Source organism: Falco naumanni, chromosome 10, assembly GCF_017639655.2.
Source record: "Falco naumanni isolate bFalNau1 chromosome 10, bFalNau1.pat, whole genome shotgun sequence".
In the NCBI taxonomy this organism is placed as follows: domain Eukaryota; kingdom Metazoa; phylum Chordata; class Aves; order Falconiformes; family Falconidae; genus Falco; species Falco naumanni.
Genome location: NC_054063.1, coordinates 4,110,494 through 4,132,086, shown reverse-complemented (window position 1 = coordinate 4,132,086; position 21,593 = coordinate 4,110,494). Strand labels below are relative to the sequence as shown.

The window sequence follows — 21,593 nt, the reverse complement described above, 5'->3', positions numbered from 1 at the left end:
GTGGAAAAGCTATCGCCCTTTCCCCAGCAAGTAGGACCAGGCTGTCCCACTCACCAAGGTACACACAGGTCCAGAAGAAACTGTGCCAAATGGGCTGGGGAAGCCACCAGCAAACAGTGGTGAGAAACGCAGGCGTGTGTCTTTCCACGGCAGCCGTGGCAGGCTCTTGGCGCGGAAGGCGCGTCCATTTGGGCGTCCACACTGACTCAGCTTGGGCTTCCTGAGGAGCCTGACGGTGACACGCGCCCTGTGTTCCCTTCTTCTTTATCAGCATTTCCTCATCTCCTTTCTGAGGTCAATCAAATTCATCTCCCTTTTTTCTGAGGGCTTCCCTCTCCTCTGGCCTTTGTACCGGGGAGGGAGAGCTCGGTGCCACCCGCCTCACCCTGCGCTTGTGGCACGGCTGCCACCGACACACCACCCCAGGTCTTGTGTCCTGGGGGCTGGGGAAGTTAAGATGTGTCTCTGCATTTAAGGTGACTTCATTTTAAAACTATATTTACCCACATAACCCCAGAACAAACTTACAAAAGGATACTTAGATTAAGCTCATTTAGCATAAGCTGAAAGCATTCCTTTTTCCCTCTCTAGCAGTTTCCCGTTCTGTCTTCTCTGCTCTCATGATGCCTCTGTGCATATTCTTAACTGCAATTAAAAGCAATAAAATTTTCAGGGTAGTGACAGACAGCTCTTTTGCTAACTTGACCATGCAATGCCTACCAGGGAATTTGTTACATAAATTCAGCTGTGGCAATTGGAACAGCCAGTGGCAAGCATGTGCTCAGCTCCATTTGTTGCGCTGAGAGCCTTGTTTTAATTCCTGCTTGATCCATTGCTGGAAGCCATTTGCTCCTTGGGCTTGTGTGCGACTTGAGTAAGGCTTTGTAAAGGGGGAGGAAATGCAAAATTTGGGTCATTCCTGAAGAGCCAGAGGGCTGATAAAGCACTGGGGAGTGAAAGCATCTTTGGAGCCGGAGCAGAGAACCCAACACTGTGGCCTGGCTGATGCCTTGGGAGGACAAAAACAAAAAAAGGGAGATCAATAAACAGATGGTGGTAGCCTGCAGTTGGGAGCTGCAGGGTGGCCAAGCAAGCTTTGGGCTCCTCGGCAAATACAGGCAAATGCTCACCCTGACTTGCATGTGTGCACGCACACATATGGATGCTCCATACTGTGGTAGCTCGTTACAGATTCCCACAAGAAAGCCTTAAGGGAGGAATTTTTAGCTGTTCTGATGTGGTCATCTTGTTCTTGTAAAAGAAAAGCTGGTCTCTTCATTTCACGCTGGTTTTATTTTTTCAGGGGGTGGGAATCATTATAATGAAATAGTGCTGTAAGCATACGCATGATATTTTATCCCTGTGTGTACAGTCTTTCACCGTGGGTCCAGTGAAAATGGGGCCCCAAGAAAATGGGATTTTCCAGACGTGTTCGCCAACGACTGCACTGCACTGACCTGCAGAAAAAAGGAACTTCAGGGCAATTTTTCACCCAAACCTGCTTTTCTTCGGCATCTTCTGCCTCAACCCGTGGCAGCTGCTGCCTGCCAGTCTGCAGAGGGCGATGCAGCACCAGTCTGACCAGTTTACGGCTCGCCCTCATGTTTTCCATCCTCCCCAGGTTGCCCATGGTCACCAAGGAATCGCAGGGGCTGAGGGCTGAGAAGAGGCTGAAGGTAGAGGGGAAAATGAGAGGACAGGGCCGCGGGCACAGCTGTACTTCACTGCATGGTCTCTCCACGCCAGCTGCGTGGCAGCTGATGAAATGGGAGACCGCGACGGATTTCGCTTTCCCGTTCCATCCTGCTGCATGGGAAGGCTTGATCCGTCTGCTGGAGCTTTGAAGGCCATTGTAGCGACAGCTGGTCATTTCATGAGTTTGTCTGGGACTCAGGAGCCTGAGTGTAAATCAGCTTGAAAAGGCAAGAACGGAATCTTCAACCCCAGTAACCAAACGCTCATCTGTTTTTCAGACTTCAGTTTGCATGTTACCATCGCCGTTTTCCAGGAGGGACTGGTAGATGTCTGCTGCCAATGGAGACATCTCCCTCTAGCATCCATGAGACTACCGATGAGAATTCATGGGCATTTGTGCCAAATAATTACTTTGAAAAACCACTGCATCCTCACTTCAATCTGTTTCTTCCTTGGGCTGTTGGGAATTAATTGGGAATTGTCTAATTTAAACACCCATGCTGCCTATGAGGAAGGGCAGTGGGGTTAGAAGGACTTTCAGAGACCTGCAAGAGTTAAAAAGTAAGATAGCCAGGACCACGGCACGGCTATGGATGCACAGAAAGACCATAGCTAAGTAGAGCTGCTCTGCAAAAATCTCCGCACCTGAGATTTATTCAGACCAAAAAAATTATTCTCTTTTAAAGGAGGTGCAGTAATATTAAGGCTTCTTACTCTTTCTGAAGATGCGGTTGAAGGGAAGGATGCTGCAGAAGGGCTTGGTCGGTCTGGAAGGCACCCGCCGATGTTTTCCACCATGCCCCAGGTCCTTGCTTGGGCATGCGAGGAACACGCTGGGAAGCCCTCTGGGATGTCAGAGCGTGGGCTGGGGGCCAGGTCTCTGCCCCCCGCAGCCAAGCCAGGGCTTCGGCACGTGCCCCGCAGGGGGGGACCCTGGCCCAGGCCGGCTGCCAGCGCGTGGGGCAGGGGGGCTGCAGCTTGCTGCGGTGTAGGCTGGGGGCTGCGAGCAGCTGGAAAGCTGAATTCCACTCCTCACCATCTGGATTTGTCAGGACGATCGTTTCCTCATGCACGTAACGGGAAAAAGCGCGCAGAATTGCTTTCCACCTTTGGGTGCCAGTTAAGTGTGTGACAGGGATGGAAACGCCAACCGAGTGTATTCCTATGGGATTGGGTTCTCTTCATGACACACCTTCTGTTTTTAAAACTTCCTCTCTTTGAAGCTTTTGATTGTTCCTTCTGGCGTGTTGCAGTAAAATAATAGCAGAACATGAAGAATTTGAACGTTTGCCTGAACTTTGCACCTGGATAAATTTGCTGGGCAAAATCTTGTCAGTTTGTTGAGTTGACAGCGCATGCCTCGATGGCTCCTTGAGGTGTTTTGCTTCCTTCTCAAAATTACTCAAGGCAAACGGGTGCTTGGGGTCTGTTGGAGGCGCCTGGGAGAGGGAGGATGCTCCTGGGTGGGATGAGGAGGTGAGGGCTGCGGCCGTGGGAAGCACCGGAGGCGGCGGGTCTGCTGCCTTGTCCAATATTAAATGAAAAAGCAAAATAACTGATCGCCATGCTGTGCAGGCTGCAGTCAGCGCGCCGCTCGCCTTGAGCACGGGTTAGGTGAATGAATGTATCTTTAGGAGTTTTAAGGAAGTAAATAAGAACTTAAGGAATTTTTTAAAAAAAAGGAAAACGCATTGGGCCGTGCTGTGGAGGCTACAGTCAGCACTCAGCTTGCCCTAAGCACAGGTTAGGTGAATGTATCTTTAGGAGTTTTAAGGAAGTAAATAAGAATATAAGGAAATTTTTTAAAAAAGGAAAATACATTGGTGAATCGGTAAAATGTATCTTTAGGAGTTTTAAGGAAGTAATTAAGAATGTAAGGAATTTTTTTTTAAAAAGGAAAATACATTGGTGAGTCGGTAAAATGTATCTTTAGGAGTTTTAAGGAAGTAAATAAGAATGTAAGGAAATTTTTTAAAAAAGGAAGACATATTGGTGAATTGGTAAATGTATTTTTAGGAGTTTTAAGGAAGTAAATAAGAAATTAAGGATTTTTTTTAAAAAAAGGAAAATACATTGGTGAATTGGTAAAATGTGTCTTTAGGAGTTTTAAGGAAGTAAATAAGAACGTAAGGAATTTTTAAGAAAAAAGGAAAACGCATTGCTGAATCGCCAAAGGATAGAGAGCTGCGGCCTGAGGCACAAAAGCATGTGGAGAATGCGGGCATCGATCCCGCTACCTCTCGCATGCTAAGCGAGCGCTCTACCATTTGAGCTAATTCCCCTCCTTCCAGTCACTCTCTGCCGGCTCTGCTCTATTCTCTTCTCGCGAGAAGCTGGGCGGCGCCGGCCGCCCCCCGTCCCGCGCGGGGTGGCAGTGCGCCTGCGCGGGAGCGCGCCGGCCGGGGCTCGGCGGCGGCGCGCGGGGGGACGCGCGGCGGGGCGGGAGATGCGCCCGCCCGCGGTGAGGAGCGGAGGGGCGCGGAGCGGCCGGTGCGTGGCGGCGGGGGCCGGGAGGGGGCAGGGAAGGGGTGAGGGGCACGGGGGGGGTGAGGGGCACGGGCGTGCGCGGCGCTGAGGGGAGCGTGCGTGGGGAAGCGGCGGGCGGGGCGGGGGGTCGCAAAGGGCATGTGCCTGGGGGCATGGGGGGTGCGGAGGGCTGTGGGCGTCGCGGGGCTGTGTGCAGAGAGCTGCGTACCCGGGGGCACCGCGGGGGGTGTGGGTGAAAAAGGCTGTGTGCTCATGGGGGGGCTGCAAGGGGCAGCTGGGCGTTTGCCGGCGCTCTGTGGTGGGAAGGCATGGGGGGGTGCGGGGCTGCAGGGGTGGGGGCCCAGGGGGGGCTGCGGGGGGCATTTTGTGGGGCGAAGGGCTGCAAAGGGATGGGGGGGCGCAGGGTATGGGGCTGCGCACCCGGCAGCGGCTGGGGCAGCCCTTTGAGCCGTGGGGGGGCTGCACTGAGGTCAAAGCAGAGCGAAACAACAACAAAACCAGGTGCTACCCTGTGCGTCGTGTGTTCCCCCCGCCCCGAAGCAGCACAGGAGCTGCCCTTGATGGCCCTGGCTGTTCTTCGGGGCGGCCTGGCCTTGCCAGCAGCCAGGCGTGCTCCCGGGGGTCCCCGGCGCCACCGCTCCCGGGGACACACCGGCTGGCACGGCTGCAGCCTGGGTACGCAGGGTCAGCGGGGACCCCCAGCTCCCCCAGCCCCCACAGCCTGGGACGCAGCTGGCAGCACCAGTGGGACGCCCCGGTTTGGTCCCTGCGGGTGGCGGGGGCGGCTGGAGGGGGTTAGGGAACCTGCTGCTTGCAGTTGCCCCCCGCTTGCCTTGTGCTGCCTCCTGTAATGACAGCACCCCCACAAGTGACATGTGGCACCGTGGTGAACGGGGGGGGGGGGGGGGCTTTTCCCTCAAGAAATGTTTCCCTTTATTTTGCGCTCCAGCGGGAGTTCAGCGCAGCGTCTCCCAGCTGGATGAGGAAGGAGGAGGCGCGGGGTCTGGAGCGGGGGGCTTTGGGCAGCGGTTGAAGTGGTGGCTGGGGATGTGCTGGAGCTTTGGGGGGGCTGCGCCGGCTGGCCGGGAGCCAGTACCCTGCCTTTGGTGGGAAAGCGGGATGCGCTCCGTCAGAGCCTGCCTGGCAAAGCCGGGGGGAATGTCAGGACCTTTCTCTGCCAGCACAGTGTGAGGAAGAGGAGGCTGCTAATGGGCTTGACGCACCAATGTGGAGCTGTGTTCAGCGGCGTGTCCAGGGTTTAGTTAGAAACCTGTCCTGGTAAATGCCTTACCTCGTGCTCGGTCACTTTTCTCGCCCTCTGATGTTCTTGAATAAGAGAAGGCAAACCCGAACGGCAGTGAAGGCCTGTGCAAAATGCTTTCTAAACCAAAGGGATTACAAAATCCCTTCTGTTGTATAACCTCGGTGGTGGTTGCTTAACACCTTGCAAAGTCCTGGGCTGAGCAGGCAGGGATGCCTGTCCCCAGGGATGCCTGTCCCCAGGGATGCCTGTCCCCAGGTTACAGCAATTCCCTGAGCAGCGGGGAAGTTGGGAGAGAGCGATGGGACCTGCTGTGGCGCTCGCACCGTCGGGCTCCTGGGTGCCTTACACGGTTTGCTTTCCTGCCTTGCATTTGTACTTCTGCCTCGGCTGTGTTCAAGGCAGGGTTCTGTTGGATTCAAACCCACTCTGCTCAATTTTACACCCTTCCTGAGGGATTCGCCTTAGTTTGTCCTCTGATGTACAAGTTACTTCTTTTCCTGGATGCATTTGCTGAGCTAGCCTCCTCCAGCCTGAATTCGTGATGAAATACTCCTGTCTATCAACAGTTTCACAACTGAGAAATAGATTTTTAAAAATTATTTCTTTCTTTTCCTTGACAGCTTCTGGTCTGTGAATGGGCTCTGCCTCTTGCAGAGTTTGCTTAATAGCTTCTCTGAATGATAATTTATCAAACTGCTTGGGCTTTCAAATTTACTCCTCTCTTGTCCTTTTCGGCATACTAATACGTTGCACCTTACTTTAAAGGGCTGGTGAAGCATGAGCTCAGCTCTTCGGAAACCGTCCTACCTTTCATCTACTGTTTTCACGGTTGTGAGCTCCCTTCTTGTTTTTTTTTGTCAGCAGAGGGAAGATTGGCCAACAAACATGTCCTGGAAGACACAGTTATCTTTTAAAAAAAACCCAACAGTGTCCAAACAGCCGCGCCCAGCCAGCAGTATGATTTCTTATCTCAGAGCTTGACTCATAATTCTGACACCTCCTTACCTTTATCGTTCTTTTAAAAAGAAAGTCGTTTTCTTAGCAAAGCTGTACCCCTGGGTGCCAGGCTGAAGAGCCTTGCACGTGTGTCATTTCTTTTCCTGATGCCCTCCTGTCTCTTTTACATTGCCCTGAGCTGCAGGACCCCATCATCTTGCCCATAGGCTTCTTTTTTTTTTTTCTTCTGATATCCAGAAAATAGGGAAATGCTTGAGAGTATCTCCTGCTGGTGAATCTCGCCTGAGATGCAAGCAGTAGCCTTTCCCCAGCTCACTTTTGCAAAACATCAGCTCGACGCTGTGGAGCTGGAAAAAATGTTTCAGGCTGGGTTTTGCATAGATGCTCTCAGATGCGAGTGAGGTTTCACCGCCTGGGTGTTACATGTGTTTTTCCTGTCACGGGGCAGTCTGCCTCCCTGAATCGTTATGTTGCTGCGAGCAACTGGCAGAGCAAATGCAGGGGCAGGGGGAAGAGAGGACTGCCTTCAGCCTGGCTTCATCAGCCACAGCCTCCCTCCTCTGCTCCCTGGGTGGTTTCAATGACGGGCTTGTACAGGATCTTTTCTCACTGCAAAACCACTTTCTTTTCCTTTTATTTATTTTTTTTTTAGCATTAAAATCACACCAAAGTGTGCGTGTTAAGATAGACTCTGGAGCTGAAAGCCTGTTAGTCCTTCGCAGTCATGCTGGAGTAATTCCTGTGCTTTCCTCTCCGGCATGTTAATCACAGGAGAGAGGAGTTCAGCTCCCGCAGCTCAAGCTGTTGTAAGGGCACGTCTATACTCTGCAGACCAGCTTTCCCCTTGCTGCCTTTTCCTTGCTTTGGCAGCGCTGTGCACCTGGCTCTCCATACCTGGGGTGAGCATCGTTCGAGTGCTGGTGAATCTGTTTTCTCCTTGCGCTCCTGCCCTGCCAAGGACAGAGAAATCCCTCTGCAGGTGACTGGCAAAAAACCCCACCAACCCATCTCAACAAACCTACAGCTGCTCTGTGCAAAGAACAGCCCCCAGAGATGCTGAGTTGCGGTGCTGTCGGTGGAGCTTTGCAGTAGGTTGCTGGCTGCATCCCCTTTAGCTTTCGGCAGCCGGTGGCACTCCCAGTTGTCCATTTTATTGCGTAGCTCAGGGGTGGTTTAAGGAACTGGTTCACGTCGTGCTGCAAACCGCTCGGCGTGGCCCTGCAATAGCTGCTGTGTGATGATGGAAGGCAGTTTTCTAGCACGTGCAAGATAATCTTCCATGCTGAGGTTAGCGATCTTGGCTGGTTTGCTACGGTACGCCTCCCCATTTTACACAGCGGTGGGCATTTCTGAAACAACTGTTCAGGCTCGAGTGCTTGTTCTCTGATTTTCGAGGTGGATGGGTGCTCTCCTTAGCTGTGGGTTTGCTTTGACACCCTCAGCATCAGGTATTTGCAGAGAGGCTGATGCAGATTCACCCTCCCTGAGTGTCTGCTTGAGCATCCCGCTGTGCTTCCCGGCTCAGCATCCTGCTGCGCTGCTCCTGCGCGTGCCGTCCCCCTCTGTGCTGCGGGAGAGCTAAATTGGGGTTGGGAGAGAGCTGGCAAGAGGCCTGCGTGTTCCTGGAAAGATATTGATTGCCCTGGACAATTCGGGTTTGTTCCTTTTGTTTCCCTGGCTCTCGTCACAGGGTCAGGCTCATTAGGGCAGCAGCTCGTTGGAGGATGGAGAAAGCGTGTCGGCTTTGCGGGTTGAGGCTGGAGCGGTGCCATTGCAGGCTGCCGCTCTCAAGTGTTAAGTCTGAAGCAGCCTGCCTGGTAATTCCATTAATGGGAGCCTAGTGCCGGAGAGATAAATGTAATTCCAGGGTAAAGCTGATGCCGGGGCTCAAATGGAGAGGATTTGCTGGTTCTCCTGGGTGCGCCGCTGTGAGTAATGTGCTCCTGTATTAACCCACAGACGATGTTTAAAGTCTAGGTGTCAGCATAGAGATGGGGCAGAGATAAAAAAAAAAAATTGCTGCTAAATCTGCATGTGAAGAAATCCTTAGCTTCAGAGCCTAGCTGCCTCTTTGCAGCGGGTTTTACCAGGAATAAGTTTCCTGTTTAACTTCTGACATGTGGGGATGGCCGAGCCGAGCAGCCAGCCGATTCAGGAGACAGCTTGCATGGGATCTAGCCAGAGCGAGCTCACCCTGTGTAATCAACGCAAAGCAAAAATGATACCCTATGTATATTACACCAGCAGGCTTGCAAGGACATCAGAGCTAGCCACCACAATTGCCAGTAGCACAAGCTCCTCCATATTTTTGAGCAGTGAGGTCCCAGATTGCTGTCCTGGTTAGCTGTTTTCCCAGTGCAATTTCTTTTTTTTCTTTTTTTTTTTCTTTTTTTTTTCTTTTTTTTTCTTTTTTTTTTTTTCTGTAGACCACATCTTCCTGTTTGCAGTTGTATAATACAGCCGTGGCACCATCAGTGAGTCTTGCATTGAAAAGGAATGGTTAATTGGGATATTTTTAGCTCTCCTTGTGGCTGGGATCCTGGAAATTAAACACAGGAGCCGGCGCCGTTCAGCTTTATGCAGAGGGGCTTCTGAGCACTTGCATCCAGCAGGGTGGGAGCTCACAGCACCGACGAGCCCTGGTGCTGTGGTGCCCCCAAAATGAAGCAAACATGGTGCTTTCCCACCTTCTGGAGCTCAGTGCAGGGTTTTCCTTGTGGGGAAACAACTTGTCATCAGGCCAAGGCTGGGGGGGAGAAAGGTCCATGAAGAGGAAGCAGGTGCTGGGGGGTCTCAGCCCCCCACGTGCCCCCATCATGCTAGCTTTGCCCAACTGTCCATCGGTACAAATATTGATCTCCTTAGGACTTAGGGTGCTGCCGGCATCCTGACAGCAGAATTACACCCACCTTGCTCAGAAATGCTTGAGGTATTCAGCAGCTTGTGGATGCCCCTCTCCTGCAAGAGGTGTGGTGGAGGTTTGCTTGTTCAGCAAAGCGGGGTGCACGCTCTGCCGGTGCCCGAGCAGCAGCTGGGGCAGCCGTCCACGCTCTGCAACCCGCTCATGCATCTCTTCTCTCTGCAGTAGCTGCGCGGCCACGTGTGGCTGCTTTACACGCATGCTTTGGGGCAGCTCGCTTGCCAGAAACCAGCAGAATCTCACAGAGGCTCACCTCCTGGCTGGAGTTTTTAAATCTCCTGCCTCCCGTTCCTTTCGGTTCTGTTCCCTGCCCAGTGAGGGCCGTGCTTCGCGTGCCTTGCCCCGGCTGCTGCAGGGTTTGCTGGGGAAACACCTCCGGCAGGTGCCTTGACCAGGTGTGTGAGAGCCACGGCTGCTGCTCGCCACCACGGTGGCAGGATGCTGGGGGGATGCAGCTATCGGTCTTGAGCTGGTGCAATTGCCTTTTTGTTTTCAATTTTTTTTGGCCTTTTTTTTGCCTTTCTTTTTGCTTTTTTCCCTTTTTTTCCTTTTTTTTTTATTTTAAGCTTTATCCATTTGCATCATAGCTGCCTACTCAAGTTTTAGTTTAATAGCATGGCTTTCTCTTCCCAAGATGAACTTTTTGAGCATCTCCTTTCCTGCTTTCATAGCTCTGACATCTGGTTTGGGCTTGGGCAGTGCAAAGTTGCACCCATAGCGAACTGTGTATGTTGTCAAACATTTCAATACAGAGCAGACGAGGAGGGAGCTGGTAAGAAAACGACCTGCATGTTTAAAAATTCAGTTTCTTGAGAAGTGTTGTGCCTTTGGTGTCTTATTCTTATGGTTTCTCTCTTCCCTCCCCTCCCCGGTTCCGTGAGTCAAAACTGGTCGTGAGAGCATCCTTGCTTGAATGTGGGGGACTTATCAGGGAGGATGTAATATGTTTGTTTCCTTTGGGTGGTAATAAAGTGGGTCAGAAGCGTTGTGTGTGTTTTGGCTGCTGATTACAGTGTTAACCAGATCAAGTTCCTGAAGTTGTTTCAAAGCATCACTATTTTCTCTGCTTCCTGACTTGCTGCATGGATTTCACAGGGAAACCTGTACCTGCTCTGCAAAGCATTTATTGCTTTATGGCTCTTCTGGCCTAGGTGCAGGGCTGAGTCACCTTCTTGCCACCTTGGTGCAACAGTTTGGGGGCCTGGCATTAAATTTCTTCTTTACAGAAGTATCTTTGAGCCACAACTGCATCCTCATCTAGTTTGCAGGCAGCTGTACCAGCTCAGCTGTGGAGGAACGGCCTCAGCTGCTGCGGGCTGATGCCCATCACTCTGTTCCCTAGAGACAGGGCTGGTAGGACCATCTCTTGGACCTCCTGGAGATGCCAAGCCTGTTTGCTCTAGATGTCTAGAGGCTGAGTAAGTAGAGGCTGGTAACATTGTCCTTCTGACTGTCTTGCGCTTATAGTGTAAATCCCATGGCAGGCTCTGCAGGTCATGAACTGAGGATGCTGAGCAGTGCTGAGACACCTTGAACAGCACGACGTTTGGTGAGCGATGTTGCCTCAGCGCTGGGCCCTAACAATGCCCCTGGAAAAGCCACAAGGAACTGGATTTGGCACTGATCCGTGTTGTGGTATGAGGGAGTCAGCTTGTCCGGGTCCTCTCTGAGTTTTTGTGGCTGGAGGCCTTGTGGCACTCTGTCTGCTCAGCTTTGGGATGTTTGGGGGTGACCTGATGGCTGTGCTTTGGTACCTCTGTGGTGAAGAGGGCTGGCTGGAGGCTGCTCAGGGTCTCCCACGCTGCGAGAGAATGATGCTGTGAGCTACAGAGGGTGGAATTTGAAGTTGAATTGGGGGTGGGAAAGGGGAGTATATAACATACAGCTGAGAAAACCAATAAGCTTCAGAAGACCTTAACCATTGAAGGGGCTGGACTTGTTTCTAGCTGACGTGTTTTAAAGCGTGATTAGCTGCCTCTTGCAGTGGGATGCTGTAATCCCCCAAGGACTGGACTGCTTTGCCATGCCACTGGATGAGGTCAGTGGAGACCCAGCTAGCGTCCTTGCCCAAGCAGTTATCTCCTGCAGGGTGCTGGATCCAGCACGGGGGCAGCTGGATGGACAGGGAGGTCCCATCCCAGGGAGGCTGGGCAGGAGGCGTGAATGCCCCTCCAGCCCTTGGCTGGGAGACGCATCCTCAGTCTTCAGTTTGTGGCTCAAACAGTGCTGCTAGTCCATATTCTCCGGCTACGGGAAGTGGCAGGCTTGGAGATGAGTATGTTGGGTTAGCCGGTGTCCTGCCTGAGCCGACGGAGTGGGAATTTAGATCTTCTTGTTTTATTTCAAGAAACTGCATTAAGAAACGAGTGAATGAAGCTGCGCACCAGAGGCTGCTCCCGCTGCAGACGTCTGCTTGCAAAGCCGCGTTGCAGAGTGATTCTTCCCGGCGCTGCAATGCCGGCGGGGAAAGCAGAGCCACAGCACGGGCCAGGAGACCTTTGGGGAGGTGCAGCCGAACGCCTGGCTTGATTGCTTTGGCAGCCCGTCTTTGAGCCAGGCATGGGCATTGCTTCCGTCTGTTAGCAGGGGTTGCTTGTGTCTTGGTGGGTGCAGTGGGCTGCTTGTTCCTGCAAGCCGAGGGGCCTTGCTCTGCCCCAAGTCCCTGCTGCCAGGAGGTGGCACGCAGCTTAATTGAAAGGTCCCCGCTGTAAATGTCGCCTGTGTGATGGCTCTTGTGTCCTGCCTAGCATCAGCTCTGTGGTTACAGCTAGTTGCAGCTGACTTCAAAGACTCTGCTCTGTAAAAATTGGCTTGAAACAATCTGTAGTGGCTTGTTTAGTTTGGTGGGTTTTTTTGGTGTTTTTTTTTTTTTTTTTTTTTTTTGCTTTAAAGCTAAAGATAAGGATGAATTTCTGCAGAGGGGAAAGCTGCAGCTTTGTAATAAAGTCCGTGATATTCTTCAGGATGCTTTGGGATATTTCTGGGGTGTGCATGTGCTCTGCATGGTAACAGTTACCTGAGAACAGCTGGAGATGCACAGCTGGTTAATTGATTTTAATGCCGTGGAAACTCAATTTGAGTAGCTTTGTGTTTTTTCTGGGGGGGGGGGGCAGGGAAGAAAAAAAGGGCGCATTAAGTGAAGGAGCAACTCTGGGTATTTCTGTGAAGGGTGTTTAAAGGAGGCTTGAACGTGAGGGTTTTGAGTTGTTGAGTGTTGAGAGCTGGCGGAGGCGGTGGTTTCGGTGCGAGCGCGGCAGAGCTGGTAGGCAAGGCTCGCCTGGGGGCCCAGGGCAGCTTCGTCAGGAGCCTGGTGACTAATGCTGCACAGACTTACAAAACCAAGAGAGGATGAGCTCTCCCTCCTTCACCTCTGTAAGGAGCTGGGGCCAGCTCTGGTGGACTGCTGCCGGGATGTTTGGATGGTACCTCTGGGGATGCTGGTGCATCAGCTCCCTCCACTCAGCGCAGCGTCGTGGCACGTACTTTTTTTAGGTGGGGATGGTGCTCTGGCTGGGTTTGGAGGTGAGGTGGCTGGCTGGGCTGCGAAGGCTTGTGCCAGCAGCCCATCCGGGACTCTCGGCTCTCTTGGGACCCCTCCATCCACCCCTGTGCCAGAGGAGAAGCGGGATGGAGGTGGGGGGGGGACACGACTGGGGCCACCCTGTGGGGACCAGGCAGGGCTGTGCTGTGCTCTCCCTCTGTGTTCCTGGGGGTGGTCAAGGAGGTCACGTCTCAGAGTGAAGGGCTGGCTTAGAGTTTGAGTTAGTGCTTCTGGTTTTCTGTCTTTATTTTCCAGAGTTTCTCTGCATGGAATTGGAAAACCCCTTCTATGGGCTGCTGTGACAGCCTGAGATATGTCCAGATGGATTTGAACACTGGTGCTGGAAAGGGCTTTGTCTATTTATTCTCAGCATCTTGCTGTCTGCTTTGCTTAAGAGTTTTTGCTAGATCCTTCACATATGCTTGTCCTTGCTGCTCTTCTCCTGAAAAAAAATATTTGAGAACACCCTTCAGCTGGGGCAAAACACACCAAAAAAAAAATAATCCCCAAACCTCTTGGAAAAATTGTTTTTAACTGCTGTTCCTTGGTATAAGCTGCGAGGTTTGCATAGCTGTGGTGTGTTGCCGTCTGGGTGCATCAGCCTAGTTTGGAGACCTCACGTAGCACTTCACCAGGCTGTTTTAGATGGGTCTTTAGAATGAGCACATCCAGCAGTGAATGCAGCTGTTCAAGTGTTTTTTAAGTGACTTACCCCTGTGCAAAGACAAAGCTATGATGTGTTGAAGCATGGTTCCTTGAAAGCCTCATCTAGGTTTCCAGATGTACCGCTGTGCCATCTTTCTGAGGTCGTGCTTCCCATCAGCTTTAGCTGATCTCAGGCTGTTCTCCTGCCAGAATTCCTTCCCCTTTATTTTCTTCTTTCTGGAATGGCTTCCAGTTGGATCAAGCAAACGATGGTTGCTACCACAAGCGTAGAGATAATTGGGTTGTGTCGAAGGGGGAGGAGGGAGGAGGCAGGGCTGTCTTGGCAGCAAAGGATGGTTTTGGATCAGTTAAGCTGATGAGCGTGTGGGAGTGGGCACGGCTTGCTGGAGGGCAGCTGTGTAGCCCCCAGCCAAGCATGTCCAGCTTCTACCCCAGCGTGCCTCCCTGTGAAGGAGGGAATAAGGATTGCAAAGTGTGTTAATGTTTCTGGGAGGCTGCAATCAATGTCAGTGGAGTCCTACGAGGTGCATTGCTGACTGACGGCTTCATGTACGTGTTGAAAACGTTCAGCTTCCCCGTTAACCCAGGGGGGTGTCCCTCTGGGAGGACTTTGAGCACAGGTTTTAAATGAAACGGTGGACTTTGACTGCAGCTTTTAAATAAAACATTCTGCTGAACGTATCAAAGAGAATATTAGATTGAATATAAGGGTGTAGTTGTCTGGCACAGATTGCCCAGAGAAGCTCCATGGCTGGGAGCGTTCAAGGCCAGGTTGGATAGTCTAGTGCAAGATGTCCCTGCCCAGGGTAGGGGGTTGGACTAGATGACCTTGGAAAGGTCCCTTCCAACCCAAACTACTCTGTGATTCGATGGTTTCTCTGCTTAAATACGCTGCAGACCAGGGCCTGATGTGTTAGTGCCTCTGTGGGAGGGAGCAGGACCAGTCCCGCTGTCCTGTTCTCTTGCCCTAAGGCTGGGGGTAGGTTTATCTTCCTGCTTGACTTCTTATAAACATTCATCCGACTCATCTTGAGCTGAAAAGCCCTTGTCTTAGGTGCTTGTTGCAAATACTCTGTTGCCTTGATGATGACGTGTCAAGGTCTGTTGAGTGAGGAGCCGGCGGGCTCTCCCGGTGCTAGCTGGACCCCGTATCAGAGGAGCCCATCGTACCAGCCGGATCCTGTATCGGAGGAGCCCATCGTACGCGCTGGTCACAGCGGGTGGTGCGCCTTGCTGTGAGAAGCAGCGCAGATGCTCAGCCTTGCTGTTGGCTGGGGGCCCCCCCGAGCTGTTTGCTTGAGCTTGAAATTGCTGGTGTTGCAAGATCATCACGGAAGGGGAGGAGAAAATTAGCGTAAGCCTCTTAAAGAAAACTTTATTATTTCTCAAAGATGGCAGGAAACACCCCTTCCCTCTATTTAAGCTTCAGAGTAGGGATTCTCTTATGGTGGGTGTATCTGCTTGTGACCATGCAAAGTCGCATGGTCAGTCTTGGGGTCTGGCAGGTCCCCCAAGGTCGTGTGCCTTCCCTTTGGCCAGTGCCACCCTTCTCTCTTACTGCTTATGCTGGGGGGACTTGGCTGCTGGCTCCTGCCACGCGGAGCCCTCCTGTTTCTCTGCCCCACTGCCTTCCTCGCACCCTTCACTCCTGATCTGGGGATGCTTCCTCCTCCCTCTGCAGGTATCGCTCAGTCGTCTGCCCCTATGCTTCAAAACTTTTTTAAAAAGTCTGGTGAATCTTTATTTGCTGCATTAGATGAAATAAAACAAAATGTTACCGTGCTGGTTCAGTCTGCCAACGAGCAACGTGTTGTGACATCGAGGTCAGGGCCAGAAGGAGGTTGTTGAGGTGGTGACACTGAGAAATACATGTTTTGGTGGACACATTGAAGCTGCGGGAGGGCAGCAGAGGAGCTTTGCTGGCATGAGTGTGTCATCCATGCCCTGCAGTGCCTGGAGCGTGGCTGTGTCTCCAGGGGGGAGCAGCCCTGGGGCGAGCGATGCCGCTGGGCTGGGTGCTGTGAGAAGGGAGTTTGGGAAGGGGGTGGAGGGGCTGGTTCCCTGGCTCTCAGCTGTGTCCCCAGTATGTCTGGCTGCTGCGGGACAAAATGCTTTGTTTGAGAGCTGTGGTTGCTTGGGGAAGGCAGGCGAGGCCACCTTCATATGGGTTTGATTAAATCCAGCAGCACTTAGGAGAAGCTGCAAGCATCTCTGCCTTGCTCAGCAGTACCGGCAGGCGAGGAGCTTGAACTTTGCCAGTGATGTTTCTGCAGTGTTGTCTAATAGTAGCAGTCGCGTTGAGAAAGTTGTTGGAGGAAGAAGGAGCTGGAGGAGGGAGGGACAAAAGGTTGTTTGCACGGCAGCCGTGCTGCTCTCCCCCACGTGCAAAGCCCTGGCGCGGGTCGGTGCCAGTGCAGATGGAGTCCTACAAAGCTAATGCCGCCCCTTTAGATTTAAGCCACGTGAAACTGAAGTATAAATTTCCTTGCTGGGGGAGGAAATCTGTCTTTCCATACTTCCATAAATAAGCTGCCACTGAAGATTATTGGCCAGGTTGGATTTGTCATGTTATTTTGGTCTTTGTAGAGACTTTATGTTCCACTGCAGAACAGGGTTTGGTTACTGACTTCAAAAGAAAAACAGAAGACCCTCCTGGAGGTACACAATGCAAGTAAATAACTCTTGTGTGTTGGCTAGTGCGATAATGTAAAGCAACAGGGAGAGCAATTACAAATGTTGATGGAAAAATCAGCTTGAGGCTGGAGTCCGAGGTCTGTGCTGTGGTCTTCAGCATTGTCTTCATCCTTAGAAATGCCTTCAGCCCTTCCATAACGGGAAGGGAGAAAGGGGGAAGTGGGGGTCCAATGGATTATGGTTTTTTTTTCTCGGTTCTTTAAATACCAGCTGGCAACGGCTGATGTCTGTGAGTCACCCACAGAGACTAGGGAAAACAAATCTTTTTTTCTCAGTCCAAGGTAAACCAGCGCGCTGCATGAGTAAGTTTTCTTGCCGTTCCTGACAAGGTCCAGCAGGCAGGAAATATGTGAGATGTTGTGGGGCTGATGCCGTACCTTCCCCTTGCTGGTTCGGTGCTTTGGCTGGAGCAGCTGTCCCACCCTGTTCCCGTACCTCCCTCTGCTTCCCAATCCTCTGCCCGTTGCAACATGCTTGAGGATGGTTGTTCATCCGCCGTGTTCGTGGCTGCCCCTGAACCGCTGTGTGAACAGAATGGGAAAAAGTAAAACCTGAGAGTAAAACCGGCTGGGATGCAGTGACCGTTGCTTCGGTTGTATCATCAGAAAAAACATTCCTTACAGCTCCTTAGAATTGTTTGCAGTAAAACATCTTCCCCCCCCCCCCCCCCCGCCTCCCCGATACTGCTTCTTCTGCAGGCAGCAGGCGCCTTGCATGCCTGCAGTGAGGTGTTTCTGCAGCCCACGGAGGCGGCTGCTGTCACAGCTTTTGCTCAGATAGCTTTTGTGTAACTAATGTACAAAAAGCTTGATAAAGGGATCAGTGGGAAATGTAAAACCATTTATGTTATGAAACCATAATGAAGAATCAATGGTAATCATGAAAAAGTGGAAGCGGCCTGGCTCTGAGGCCAGATGGGATTCACCTGCTCTGCAGACCATAAGGAATCACTCAGGTGCTGTGCACCAGGAGATCTTCAGCGGCATCTCCTCTGCCTAGGCGTTAACCTCGCTGCACTGGTGGTTGAGGAGTCTTTGTCGGATGAACAACCTTGGTCCTGGACTCATCATCTTGCTTTTTACCTTGGCTTCCCTCTGTGGTTTCGCAGGAGCACCCCGACAGCCCGGTGCTGGGTGACCCCGCTGCCGTGCCAGGGATCTAACAGCCGCCCGTCTCTCACGAGCTTGCTGTGGCATCCTTACCTTTCCCCAGCCGGTTCTTATTAATGTCCCTAATTGCTTTTCTCTCTTACCGCTCACAGGATTTGCCAGTTCCCGTACGCTGATGGGGATGGTGTTCTGGCTCCTTGTCGGTGCCTCTGGAGAAGCCGACGCTCTGAGCAGGTACGTTGGCTGTGCTCCTGGCGAGCGGGAGAGGGTCTGTGCGTGTCCAAGAGCAGAATGTGCGCACCGCTTGCCTTACCAGTGTGGACTGGCAGATACTGTGGGAGAGGCTGCTCTGCAGTGAGTAGGTTTTTTCTATCCAGATGTGAAAACACCCAGGCAGAAGGTAAGGTGTGCATGGAGCCTCTCTGCCAGCCCTCTGAGGAAAGCACTGGAGAACACAGTGTTGCTGCAGGGCGGCTCCTGGGGGGCCACGCTCCTTGCTAACGTCAGCACAACCTTTTCCTTCCTGTGGCACCAGCTGGGGGATGCCAGTCGAGCTGGGGGCTGCGCCCTCCCCTGCTTCGCTGGCCTTCCATCGCTCCCCATCCCGAGCGGGGGTGGGGGGAAGCTGTTTTCATGTTGGTATCCAACCATGAACAAATCTGCTGTTGTTTTCTCAGTGTGTGGCAAGAACAGCCTGTAGCAGCTTATTCCTCCCAGGATCGTTCCTGCTGTGCTGTGCCGCTGATTGCTGTCAGCAGCAGAGGGGTATGCCTCCGCTGCGCTGCCCGGGGCATCCTTTTGCACAAGTTACTTGCTTTGTTATTGCTTTAAGGCATCAGTGCTCAACAGAAAAGGTCTCATCTGTGCTGTCCGCAGCTGTTTGGCGCTGTAAGTGGATTACTTGAGTTGGTTGTCACCCAGGTGCCAAGCGTGCTTTCAGTGGTGCCCTTCGCTCTGCTGCCAGTGGGTCCTCGTGCACCTTGACTGCAATTCCTGTGGTGCTTTGAGAAGAAAATGTAGGCCTGGGTTGCAGGCTACTTTTTGAAGAGCTGGAATTATGTTCCCAGCTGTCCAGAGGTGTGTGTGCAACCACACACCAGGATTGGAGTGTGATATTTGGCTAGTTGTGGTCACTCAGGGGGGTCCGAGAGGCGGATGAGTGGCTGCTGTGGCAGGAGCATTGATGGGTAAGGAGGGATTGGCCTGGCACCCGAGCTCGAGCCATCGGCTTGTCCTGAGAGCTTACAGAGCAGAAGAAGCTCTTCCTGAAAATGTCCATCCCTGATGGATCTCATCCCAAACTGGCGTTGCCTTGCGTTTGGCCTGCCTGCATGCTGGATGGCCCATTTGGAGGACGTAACTGTAACTCGCCGCACAACGATTCCTTGATCCTTCAAAAAGTGAAATGGATTCATTATGGAAAGTGATCTTTCTTGAAAACCTGGTTCACCGGGACTGTCTGGGTGGCGTGGCAGACGCGCTGGAGGAGTAGGAGTTGGGGCGGAGCCGTTTCCACCTCATTCCCCTGTTATTTCCTGGGATTTATCGCACCGGGCAAGCAGACATGCTCTCCATTCCAGAGCTTAAAGCAGAGCTGGTTGGTAGAGCGCTGCCTGTGCTTCCCCTGCTAGCCTTCTCGTCATACTTTCCTTTCCTTAAGTTATTTTTCTGGCGTCAAAGGCATCTTTTCAAAGGGAGAACCGCACTGAGAAGGGGAACAGCAAAGGTAGGAGTGCCTCTGTTTGCTGGCAAGCTGTGGCAGGTGCGTCTGAGTCGGAGGGAGCCAGCACTGCGTCAGTGCCCCAGACTCCCGGTGACTCAGGTGGCAAAAGCCCAAGTCATTATTTTACGTGCCTCAGCTGCAGCAGGATTCCTGCGCTTTGGTTTTGCCTCCTGCAGCGGCCGTGCGGGGAACGCGTGTCATCCTCTTCCTGCCGCACGGGTTATGAGTGGCTCGGTTCGCAGGGGATGCAGGCACGCGGCGGTGGCGCGTTCTCCCGCTGGCAAAGCGGAGAAACTTGATTTACCCCAGCACCCTCAACCCTACCTCTCTCATTCCCCAAACTCCCCACTTTTTTTTTTTTTTTCCTTGTTATTCATTTTTTTGTAAGACGGGACAAGCCACAGTGGTTGCAGCTGTCTGTCACTGAGCTTGATGAGATTCTCATGCAGATCTGGAGGTTGTGTTCTGGCAGGTCTGCTTGCATGCATTATACACTACTTCATCATACTGGGAAGGGATCTATTTTCTGAAACGTTTATTTTTAGTCAAGGCTTTCCCTGTCTAACTGGCAAAAGTTCAGCATTTGCAGCACAATTTGCAGAAGGAGCGATTTCACCAAATACTCCGGCTGGGGGAAGGGAGAGGAAATGTCATATTAGCTAGGAAAAAGCCTAGATGCTGACTTGAAAAAAATAGCTTGAGAGGCAGTTGTGAGAGCATAAGGATGGGTAATGCAAGTGGAGAGCAGCGTTGCATTTGCTGCAGTGGGTAAGTCAATCTGGGTTGCTCTTGTTTTCCCTTGTGACGGCTGCCCCGGAGGCTGAGCAGCACTGGGTGGGTGGGAGCTGCTGCTGGCGGGCTGGTGGGTGATGTGGCCTGACCCTGAGCAGTGAGTTGGGGCGCTGAGCAGTGATGCTGAGCAGCGGGTGAGTTGGAGTGCTGAGTAGCAGGTTAGGACCCTCACCTCAAGGGCAGCATCCCCGGGCAGAGCATGGCTACGCAGCACCTTGCGCTCTCCTGTTGTGCCCGTGCTTGGGGCCGCTGGAGACTCGCTGGTGATACAGGCACTGCCATCCCCGTGTGTGCGTCCCCTGGTCAGATACCCCACCAGAGCAGGGTGGCGTGTGGGATGTCCTGGGGCAGTGCTGCTGTCTCCTCCACGGCTGCTGCTCCGGGGACAAACGATCTTCATATGCCTCATTGCTTTCACCAACTGCTCCCAACCATTCCGCATCATGAACTGGCTTCTCACAGACAGCTACCCTTCAGAGGCACAGAGATCTTTTCGTCTTGCTCTTGCATCTTGCATCCCCCTTGACATTTCTACCACCCCTTTCACAGAGGCATCTCTGTCACTGCTAGCTGTTAATGCTGTGAGCACCAGAGGATGACAGCGGGGAGCGGAGGGCTGTGTTCAAAGCCTTTGATACTTACTCCTCTGACAAACAGGGCTTGGCTCTGCGTGTGGGCACGTAAATAATTTGTTTGCTGCTCCAGGTTAACTCCTGCAGTTGGCTTTATCCTGCTCTGCTGCCCCCAGCCCGTAACAGAGAATTGCACAGCAGCTTTGTCATGGTTCCATTAAGAAAGCAAGAAGAAATGGTTCAAGCTTCAATTTTCTTCTTAATACTTGGAAACCAGAAGAAAGAAGGTGGCACTAGGATTTTAGGTGTATTCCTGCATTTGATCCGAGTGGGTGTACGTTGCCTGCAGGTTTCTCTTTGTAAAAGAACTGGGAATGAAACTTCTAAGTGCTGTTTCAATCACAGGGGTAGGAGCACCATGAGGATCAAGGTAAAAGCACCCATCAGCTGTCTAGAGCAGTAATCTTCCCAGGGGGCATCAATCTAATTTAACTTGAGTAAAGAATGCGTGCACTGGGGGAGTCTCTGCTGGGTTTCCTGGGAAGACTGGGAAAAATTAAGTGCTGAAACAACACTCTTATCTCCAGGGAGGGGCTTATGTTTTCCTAAGACCTGTTATTATCTTCCTATTGAAAAAAAACATCTGTATCAGCTGGCAAACTGGGAGTGTTTTAGCTACTCAGTTTTCCTTGGTTCCCTGGGGACTCTCTCGTTGTGATCCTAATTGCAAATCCCCTCTCCACGTGGGATGCAGAACATGGGTTCTGCACGTGTCCCAGTGTTGCTGCCGTGGTCAGCCCCGCGCTCGCCACGCATCTGCTGACCTCTGAATATAGAGGTTTCATCAGTTTGAAGCTTTTCCTCAGGGAAAGTTTGTGGGTGGTTGTTTTTTGCTTTGGGTTTTTTCCTTCCCTCCCCCCTTCTGTTGCTAGTTATTTCAGGGGAACTCCTGTCTTAGTAGTGCTTTCTGCCCAAAAGGTATTTCTCTTCCTCTCTGCCTCTTGCCCCCAGAGGCTGGAGGAACCCTGGTATGTTAGGAGAGCCGGTCTCTGCTTTAAATGGCCTTAAGCATGTGAATATTCAGCTCAATTTCCTTTTCCAGTGGCTTGTTACGAAATGAGCAGGAATCTCAGGGCATCCCTGGGTCGCCTTTCCTTCTGACCTTGGGGTGCA

The 21,593-nt window shown here is 52.2% G+C and overlaps 1 protein-coding gene and 1 non-coding gene across 6 annotated transcripts in view; one reads left to right on the top strand and one right to left on the bottom strand.

The window, feature by feature from the left end:
• Positions 1–3,904: 3,904 nt before the first annotated feature.
• TRNAA-AGC lies at positions 3,905–3,977 on the bottom strand. Its single transcript has one exon. It is a non-coding gene; the product is annotated as a tRNA-Ala (tRNA).
• Positions 3,978–4,108: 131 nt separating this feature from the next.
• Positions 4,109–21,593, top strand: part of LOC121094654 (USP6 N-terminal-like protein) — an 82,725-nt gene continuing 65,240 nt past the window's right edge. For 4 of the 5 annotated variants that reach the window (XM_040608582.1, XM_040608580.1, XM_040608581.1 and 1 more), the window contains exons 1-2: positions 4,129–4,185; positions 17,486–17,567. The gene's annotated coding sequence lies outside the window, so the exon portion shown is untranslated. Of the gene's footprint in view, positions 4,186–17,485; positions 17,568–21,593 lie in introns of all 5 variants that reach the window. The other variant, XM_040608579.1, reaches the window with a different exon arrangement.